Source organism: Arachis hypogaea, chromosome 19, assembly GCF_003086295.3.
Source record: "Arachis hypogaea cultivar Tifrunner chromosome 19, arahy.Tifrunner.gnm2.J5K5, whole genome shotgun sequence".
NCBI lineage: Eukaryota > Viridiplantae > Streptophyta > Magnoliopsida > Fabales > Fabaceae > Arachis > Arachis hypogaea.
This window is the reverse complement of record NC_092054.1, coordinates 145406208-145417025: the sequence shown is the minus strand read 5'-3', so window position 1 is coordinate 145417025 and position 10818 is coordinate 145406208. Positions and strand designations below refer to the sequence as shown.

At 34.4% G+C, this 10818-nt stretch overlaps 1 pseudogene; it reads left to right on the top strand.

Annotated features, from left to right (window-relative positions):
* The first annotated feature begins 4442 nt into the window (after window positions 1-4442).
* Window positions 4443-5446, top strand: LOC112778969 (small ribosomal subunit protein eS6-like; annotated as a pseudogene).
* The last annotated feature ends 5372 nt before the right edge of the window (window positions 5447-10818 follow it).

Below are 10818 nucleotides of genomic sequence, written 5' to 3'. Positions count from 1 at the left end.
TTCAACCAAAATTATCATCAAATATGGATTCATCACTATCCTAGATATCGTTTTTCTGTTGCGCATCTTCAGGAGGCATATAATCGAGGGAGTATGCCCTACCACCTTCTCTTGGAGGCAGTCATCAGGGGAAATAAATCGAGGGAGTGTGCCCTACCACCTTTCCCTGTGAAGTCGTGCCATACAGATCGAGGGATTAGTGCCCTACAACCCTGCAGACAGAGCGAATGTGGGGGAATACATCAAGAGAGAGTGCCCTACCACCTTTTCCACATCCAACAAATCATAATTAAAGAGAAGCGAGGGAATAAAACGAGGAAGAGTGTCCTACCACCTTCCCCAATTCCACATCACAACAAGAGAAGGAATCCTTCATCCTCAACTTGTTTATCACAGCAAGGGAGGGAATCCTCAACCTCAACTTGCCTATTCGTGAGCGGGATGCAACCACTGTCCTCACAACACTAATAACGTAAGCAGGACAAAACCCACGACCTTGCCTTGCAAGCATTACAAACCTCCGTCCTTGTCAATCCAGCCATTTAGGCCATAATCAATCAATATCAAGGTCTTTTAGCAATTTCGTAAGTTATTAAACTCATTAACCCTCATCTTTTTATCAATTTATCAAACTTAGATTCGTTATCCTCAATTCTTTATCAAGTAATCAATTCTATTTTCTTATGAGTAGGATAATACCACCGTCCTCCCTGTGGGTGGGACAAGGCCACCATTCCCACTTAACCTAGAGCAAATGGGACAGAGCCATGATCCATGCATCTTATCCAGGTGCCTCAAATCCTAACCCAAAGCAAGTGGGACAAACCTCAATACTTGCATCTTACCTAGGTAATTAATCAATAATTATTAATTTAATCAATTTCACAAGTTATTAGATTTATTAACCCCATTCATTCATTAACAATCGACCTCATTATTCTGTGAGCAGGATGAAACCACTGTCCTTACCGCGGGCAGGACAAAACCATCATCCACACAACATTTTATCCGGTTAACTAAGTGTTTATCCGAAAATATGTAATAGTTCAATCTAATTTTTTGTATCACTCCCCAGTGTATTCAAGACTTAATTATCAGTTATTCAACTCCATACAGAGGTTAGAGGGGGTTACAACCTCGCCAGAAAGGTGGAACAGTCAAAAATAGGATTTTGAAAAAACAGGTGTGTGCAAGTTGTAACTTTTCCTGACTCATGCGTATGCATCCCTCGTGCGTACACACAAGCTGCATCACTCACTTTGAGTGGTGCGCACGCACGCTTCTGTGCGCGCGCACACTAGCCAGTTTTGCTGGTTTTCTGCAAACTCTGCAATTTCAGTTTTTTACACCAATTTTCAAATGTGAAGAACGTTTGCTACAAAACTCTGTTTTTCTCCATTCTTTTAAAGCTCTCATCATCATCTTTAATTTAAGGTAAAGTTCATTAAATTTCAAGCTTCGAGCGACAAGTTATTGCCTATCAAAGTTGGTCAAAAATCTATTTTTACCAATTTTTGCATAATTGTCAATTTCACAAATTCTCAAATTTGCTACTTTCAAAACAACCTAACCTAATTCTAGGCACCATTTTTTTTATACAATTATCAATTCAAATCATTCCAAACCTAATCAACCCAATTCAATACCATCAATCCATTCCAACATTTATTCCACCAATAATCAAAATCAAACAATCAATTGTTCAACCAATTCTTATCAATTTCACAATAATTCACAATATGGTGCTTATCAACTTACCATAACTTACCAAATAGGGGATACCTCACCTTATCACGGCCTCTGCCCCAATTTTTGTATCAAAGTATTTCAAAGGCAATCAACCACAACATTTATCCAAGCACAATACATATTCAACTCAAACATACTCATTTCTCAAATTCACACTATATCACAACAATTAGTCAATCATAAACCAACCATCTCCATTCTATCCTATCTTAAGGCAATTAACCTAGGTTTTCACATAACTTTACATAATGTCTACCCAAAATTAAAACCCGTACCTTATTGACGGCGGTTTCACACAACTTTGATTCTCTTCTCTATCACACCCAAGTCTCAATCAATGGCACCAAGCTTCCACCAAGTGCTCCGCAATAAATTCAAGCGCCAAATTCACACCAAGATCAACCAAGTACCCAAGTTATTCCATATTATCTAATTACATCAATTATTTTAACATTTCAAACTAGGGTTTGCTCATAAAAGGGAAATCAAAGGGAAAAAAGTTCTCTTACCTTAAGCCACGTGTTCATGGGTTAAAACCCCACTAGAAATTGTGCTTGAGCTTTCCCTAAAGCATCAAAATCACAATCTTTCAACACACACTCAACTAAAATGCGAATTGAATGGGAGAATAAAGAATGGCTCAAGGTTCTTGGGAGTACTCACCTTAAAAGTAGTATAGAATCAAAGAGAAAGTCGAGAGTAACGCGTAGCCGCAAACGGGTCATCGATCGGAGCTTCGGATCGGAAGTTATGTGGATTTGAATGTGTTAAGTGAATAGTGGCTAGGGCATCCTCTCTTTTCCTCCTCTTCTATCCATGGATCCCTCTCTCTTTGGTGTAAAATGAGTGTGTTTTGAGTGAGTAGGGGTTTATAAGTCATGGGCCTTGGGTCCAAGTGACGCCCAATTCAATTTCTCCCTATTTGGCCCAATCTAAGGCCAAAATCTTTAAGATAAGTGTTTTAATTCGTATCTTAAATATTTTTATTTTTTTTCAATTATAAATTTTAAATCTTTTAACCTTTCTTTCTCACCTTTATTAATTATTTAATTATTTATTTTTTTTTGGGTCTTACATATCATAGCTAGAGTTTGTAATGTAGTTTGTTACATTTTAACCATTATTAGTCAGCTGGATTAACTCTAGTATAGCTTAACCATAATTAGATGAATTGTATATAAATCAATTTTATTGCATAATATTTTGAGATCAATCACTTTTAACCAAGTTCTGGAATTCTATTTTTGTTCTTTCCTAAATTCTCGTCTCTTCTCTTTTGATCTGCATTTCTTATTTCTTTTCCTTCGCACATTCTCATCGACACAAGCTTGGATGAGCTGAGTTTTCACAATAATATATCCTAAACAAATTACAATCAAACAAATATTTAAAAAATTAAGAAATATATACCATTACAGTATATTTACTTATTTGTGGAATTTTTTTAATGGAAGTTTTTAAAAATCTCTATAAAATAATTTATTTATGGAAATTTATCAAACCTCCCTCCATAATTATCAACAAACTTCTGCTATTTATGCATGATTAAAACACCCACCCAGATAAAATGAACACACCGAAATAATAAGAATAGTGAAACTCCAAAACCCTAATCATAATTTTTTTTATTTTAATGGAGGAGAAACATAGTGATGCCTCATCTCCAACTCCTTCCACCACCGCTGACTCACTCGCATTTGAGCCTACATCAATGCGCCATCGTGCCGGAGCCAACATCAATCGATGTTGCATCGTCTTCCCCGGCAAGTTCTTCTGCTTGTTTTGCTTTTGCTTTGGTGGATGTGAAGCATTCGGAGCACAATTTGTGTGTGGACTCAGTGCCACTAACTAAGGATATCTGAGAGAAGAGCGAAACAGAGAGATTCAGAGAGAGAGCTCGCCTCGCCGTCGTTGCTACCATTTTTGTCGCGGTTTATCGCCTCTCTAGATTTGGTCGCAACGCCTAAGCCTCTGAGGATGTTCCGTTACAACATCCTCAATGAGACACAAAACAAACTCAATTACATCCTTTCTCTCACCCTCGAGAACTTCCTCGAGTGCCGCCTCCATATTCTTTTCTTCAAGTCCGACATGGCCAAGTCCATCCACCAGTGCTACATTAGGTCTTTTTACATCTTTTCATATTTCTCCTCAATTTAGGATTTTTAAATTCCTAATTTTCTATAACTCATGTTTCTTTATTTTTTTGTGCTTACTATAAAGTTTAGAATCTAATTTTCTAAACATTCAAGTAGCTCAAAATTATAGTCTGATCTCTTCGTTGGATTTTAGGCTTTTGATAAATTATTTAATTATGTATCTTATTGTATCTTGGTTTAAATGATTGTAGATGAAATTTGATTCCAAGAAGTGACACAAATTTTACTGTAAGCAGCATTGTCATGGACCACAAAGGAGGTTGATTGAAGCAATGTAGTTGTACTAAAGATACTGAACTAAACATACTTTGGACATCTCACATGATTATTCAGATTGAGGATTGCTATTGAAAATAAAATCAGTAAACCTTTTCCCCAACCTGATTTATATTTCCTCAACAAAGTGTTCTAAGGCCAAAAGAGAACCAAAATTGGACATATAATAATGATTCAATATGAACCTCATCTTTAAGTACACCAGATTCTTATCATATCCTTTGAAATTTTTAAAACCATAGGTGACATGATTGAATCAAACTTGCTGTTGTATACATTTTGCTTTTTCTGTTCAACATTGCAAATCCCACCACTGGATGCCAAAAGAAGCTCGATATTGATGATGACCAGAAGTTGTAATCTCTACTTTGTATTATAGGTGAGCATTTTGGGACAAGAGAATCTCACAAGAGGTTCTTGGTGATGCTTTGGGTGAGGTGTGCTGAAATTTTTGTTAAGCAATTTTGAGATTGTCATAATCATCTTCGTTGTTGTTCTACCAACAAGAATTCAAAGGCCACATCTACAAGATCACTAGAGGTTGTGACAAACAAGGAATTCCAATGAAGCAAGGAGTATTGACCCCATTATCGCATTCGCCTCTTACTCCATAGAGATAATACACTACACTATTATATGTCTCTTTTAATTTGCTTTGAGTTTAAGATTATAATGACATTTAGTATAGCCTGCATAATGTATAGAGCATTCATTCAAGTCATGTGTTTTGCGTTTTAATTTTTTCGTATTCAAGACCTCTCAGTTCTGAACTTGGTAATTGTGAAGAAGGGTGACAATGATTTACCAGGCCTGACAAACATTGAAAAGCCAAGGATGAGGGTCCAAAGAGAGCCTCCAAAATCCATAAGCTGTTCAACCTTTTCAAGGAAGATGATGTGAAGAAGTATGTCAACACATACAGGAGGACATTCACAACCAAAAATGGTATGGTTTCTTTCTTCCATACTGTGAATATTCTATTTAGCTTGGTTATGCCACTAATAAGAGGTTGCTCCTTGTATTAAAGGAGGTGAAAGAAAGAATGAATTGATGGGAGAATCCTTGATTTGCATATGTATTACGATTTGGAATAGATATTTTTTGACATAATTCTAATTTTATTATTTATTATTTCTCATCTTATTATGTATTTTAGTGCTTTAATTAGTGTCATTTTGAATTTAAATGATGCTAATATTGTGTGGCATGGTTTTTCTAATTCTGTAAACGATTACTGTTGTTCAGTTTGTGGCATTTTTTAAATTGAATATTATGTTTGTGGGGGTTTTAAACTGCCACTGAATGAAGTCCTAGCGATTTTGTAAAACCGCCACAAATAAGCTCGTGGCACCTCCAATTTAGAGGTTTGAGAAACTCTCACAAACCTATCTGTAGGGTTTTTAACTGCCATAAAATAAGAAAAAAACCGCCATAAAACAGCAAAAATTTTGTAGTTACATAGAGAATTCTAGTATTAATATTCACTAATATTATTATCTCAATATAACTGAGATGATTCATATATATTCACTAATATGTTATAGCGTACATTTATACAAGGAGACAGAGGTGTTTTATATTGATATTGTGTGTCATTTGTCTCAAACTACGCTATTCTATTTATACACTAACGAGGGTCATTATTTTCAAACCTCATTAATTTCAATCTGTCTTGATAACCTGAGCCTCCCAACATTGAAAAATTGAGCTGCCCATATTGTGAAAAAAAGTCATGGACATCCATATCACAACATTCTCCTTGGATGTCCATTTAAGATTATGCCTTATTAAAACCTTACTAAAGAAAAACCTAATGGAAAAAAGCTCTAGTGAAGAAAAAAGTGTACAATATCCTTTGTGACGAGGACTACCTTGTTGAAAACCTTGTCAAAAAAAACCTAATATAAGGATAAAAAACCTGACCAAGAAAAAAGGAGTATGATAAACCACAATTTTATGGTTTATCTTGTATTGAATTTGGTGGATTTTATCAACTTTTCTCACATTATTCAAAGAAATAGCATGGTTTTGTGAATTTCTCCTAAATTGTGTTTAAGAGTAAAAACATGCTTTTTAGGCCTTAAAATTGCTAATTTTAATTCACTTTAATCCCATTCGATGCCTTGATATGTTTGTTGATTGAATTCAGGCTTAGAAGGCAAGAATTGGATTGAAGAAGTGAAGAAAAAGCATGTAAAGTGGAGAATTCATGAAGAAATAAAGTTTTAGGAAAATCATAGCGACACGCACGCGTGACCAAGAAACTTCGCCAAGTGACGTTGCGTACGCGTGACAAGCAGCACGTGACCAACTTAATGAAGCACGCTAGGGGCGAATTTTGCATCTGCCAAAGCCCAATCTAACTCATTTCTGAATCTATTTGAGGCCAAAATCAAGAAGGAAGGAGGGGAGAGCAATTAAGAATAGAATAGAAACATGCTTTAAGTCATTCTAGAGAGAGAAGCTCTCTCTTCTCTCTAGAATTAGGATAGATTTAAGTTAGATTTCTCTTAGGTTTAGAATTTATTTCTTGCTTTAATTTAGTTTTCTTGCAATTTATTGTTCTTGCATCTTTGCTTTCTTAGTTTTACTCGTTCTTTCCTTTATTTTGTCACTCATTCTAGAGAGAGAAGCTCTCTCTTCTCTCTAGAATTAGGATAGATTTAAGTTAGATTTCTCTTAGGTTTAGAATTTATTTCTTGCTTTAATTTAGTTTTCTTGCAATTTATTGTTCTTGCATCTTTGCTTTCTTAGTTTTACTCGTTCTTTCCTTTATTTTGTCACTTTTATGTTCATGCACTATTGTTGGATTTGGATTCTCTTTAATACAATTTTTTATGTTTTATATTTCTTATTGTCTAATTGAGTTGTTATTATTGTTTTCTTGTATTTGGTAGTTTTAGATTTTATATTTCTTGCTATTTTACCATGCTTTCCTTGTATACCTTCCAAGTGTTTGATGCTTGGTTGGATTTTAGAGTAGATTTTGGTACTCTTGGCTTGTGATTGAGGATTTAGGTCCCTTGAGATTATTGATGTCCAGTTCTATTGGTAATTTAGGGTTGTTAATTGGTTCTAGGACCAATTATGTCCACTTGACTTAACCCTTCGATGTTAGAGGAAAACTAAGTGGAATTAATCCTTTGTAATCACCATGTTGTGGTCAAAGATCCAGGATAGGATACCTTGATTCTTAATCCTTGCCTTGAGTAGCTTTTAGCATTTATAATTCCTTAATTGTTAGTTTTATTTTCTTGTCTATCAAACCCAAAACCCTAAAAATATACACCTGTAACCAATAATATGCACACTTCCCTGCAATTCCTTTAGAGACGACCCAAGGTTTAAATACTTTCAGTTTTTATTGGGTTTGTACTTGTGACAAACAAATTAAACTTTGATTGAGGGTTGTTCATCAGTTTGGATCTATACTTCAACGGAATTATTTTGTGAAAATTCTATACCGACGATTTCCTTCTATTAGAGTACATCCTCCCCCTCTTATTGAATATTATTTAATATCTCGAAATCAGCGCATTCTAATCTGACGTACCATTCTTTTAAAGGAAGATTTTGGAAGTAACTTTGTAAATAAATTTGCCAGATTATCACTTGAGTGGATTTGTTAGACATCAATTGTTCTTTGATTTTGAAGATCATGAGTGAAGAAGAATTTAGGAGAAATATGCTTTGTTCTATCACCTTTGATGTATACACCCTTAAGTTGAGTAATGCATGTTGTATTATCTTCAAACAAATAGTTAGAGCTATTTTATGATTAGTCAGTCTACATGATGATAGAATATATTGGATTAAACTCCTGAGCCAAAAATACTCGTGACTTACTTCATGTATCGCTAGTATTTCAGCATTATTAGAGGATGATGTTGCTATCATCTGTTTTGTGAACCTCCACGATATAGCTACATCACCATATGTGAATAGGTATCCTATTTGAAATCTTCCTTTGTGTGGATCAGACAAGTATCCTGCATATGCATAGCCAACTAATTGTGACTTGGATTCATATGGATAAAACAAGCCCATATCAACAGTTCTATGACGATTTCAAAAGATTTGTTTGATTCCATTCCAATGTCTTCTGGTTGGAGAGAAACTATACATTGCTAGTAAATTCATAGCAAATGATATATCAAATTGTATATTATTAGCAAGATACATTAGTGCTTTAATGGCACTAAGATATGATACTTCAGGACTAAGGATATCTTCATTTTCTTCTTTAGGACGGAATTGATCCTTTTCCACATCCAAAGACCTTATGATTATTGGGGTACTTAATGGATGTGACTTATCTATATAAAATCTCTTCAAGATCTTTTCTGTGTATGTTGTTTGATGAATAAAGATCCCATTTTTTATATGCCCGATCTATAGGCCGAGGCAAAATTTAGTCTTTCCAAGATCTTTCATCTCAAACTCTTCTTTTAGAGATTTTATAATTGTTGGAATCTCTTTAAGGGTTCCAATAATATTTAAATCATCAACGTACACAGCAATTATAATAAATCTAGATGCAGATTTCTTTATGAAAACACATGGGCAGATATCATCATTCTTGAATCCATTTTTTGCCAGATACTCAGTAAGACAATTATACCACATTTGTCTATATTACTTTAGACCATATAAAGATATTTTCAATTTGACTGAGTATAATTCCTGAGAATATTCATTGGATGGTTTAGATATCTTTAGTTCTTCAGGGATTTTCATATAGATATTACGATCTAATGATCTATATAAATAAGCTGTCACCATATCTATTAGATGCACATGTAGTTTATAGTATGCGGATAAACTGATCAAATAATGCAATATTATTGCATCTACTACAGGGGAATATGTTTCTTCATAATCTATACTGGACCTTTGTAAAAAACCTTGTGCCATAAATCGAGCTTTGTAGCGTACAACTTCATTTTTCTTATTTTGTTTTTCACAAATACCCATGTATATCCAACAGATTTTACATCTTCTGGTATACAGACTACAGGTCCAAAGACTTCATGTTTTGCAAGTGAGTCTAACTTAACCTTCATAACTTCTTCCCATTTTGGCCAATCATTCCTTTGTCGATATTCTTCGACTGTTCTTGGCTCAAGATCCTTACTTTCATGCATGATGTGTAATATCACATTATATGTAAATATTTTATTGACAATTGTTTTATTTCGGTTATATTTTTGTTCCTGTAAAGACATAATTTATCGAGATTTTATCATTTTTACAATTTTCAGGTATCTGAACGTCTTCTGGCATCAAAACAATATCAGAATTTTGGACACTTACTGGTGTCCCTTCTATGTCTTTATCTTTTTCAACAGAAATATCATTTGTCTTGGTAATATCAAATTCCTCTCTTCTTTTCCGAAGATTTTTATTTTTGGATCCAGTTGGTCTACCACGCTTCTGGTCTATACTTGTTTCAGTAGCCATTTGTCTAACTGGAACATCAATTCAAATTGGAGCATTTTTAGCTGGTATGTAGGATTTGGTTATCCTCTTTGTATTAGAAAATGCATTAGGTAATTCATTTGCTATTCTTTGCAAATGTATAATCTTTTAAACTTCTAGTTCACATTGCCTGATTGTGGGTCTAGATGCATTAACGATGATGCATTTCAATTAATTTTTTTCTCAAGTGGCTTATTCGTTTCCCCCAATGTTGGAAACATTGATTCATCAAAATGACAATCTGCAAATCGGACTTTAAACAAGTCTCCTATTTGTATCTCAAGATACCTCACTATAGAGGGAGAATCATATCCCACATAAATCTCCAATTTTTTTGGAAGTCCTATTTTGGTGCGAGAAGGTGGGACAATAGGAACATATATTGCACACCCAAATATTTTCAAATAGAAAATATTTGGATGCTGGCCAGCTAATTGCAGGGGAGAGAACTGATGGTAACTTGTTGGCTTCAAATGAATAAGTGTTGTGGCATATAAAATCGCATACCCCCAAACAGAAATAGAGAGATTTGTTCTCATAAGTAAAGGTATAGCAATTAATTATAGGCGTTTAATAAGTGATTCTGCTAATCCATTTTGTGTGTGAACATGAGCTACTAGATGTTCAACACTTATTCAGTTAGCCATACAATAAGCACACATGTGATCATCTTGAGGATGAGTCTATTAGGACCATAAAGTATCTAAAGAATTCACATGGTGGATGAATTGGTCCACATATATCTCCTTGAATTCTTTTTAGAAATTCAGGGGCTCAAATCTAACTTTTACTGGTGATGGCCTTACAATTAACTTTTCCTCAGAACATGCGGCACAATAGAATTCACTAGATTGAAGAACTCTCTGACTCTTTAGTGAATATCCATGGGAGTTTCTAATAATTCTCTGCATCATGGTTGTTCCACGATACCCCAATCGATAATAGCAAATTATGAATTTATTTGGGCTAGTAAACTTCTGGTTTACAATGGCATGTGATTCAATTACACTGATTTTAGTATAATATAACCCAGAAGAAAGTGAGGGTAACTTTTCTAATATAACCTTTTTATTTGAATCATGAGTTGTGATATATAAGTACTCATGATTTTTCTCATTCATGGTTTTAATATGATATCCATTTCGGCGAATATCTT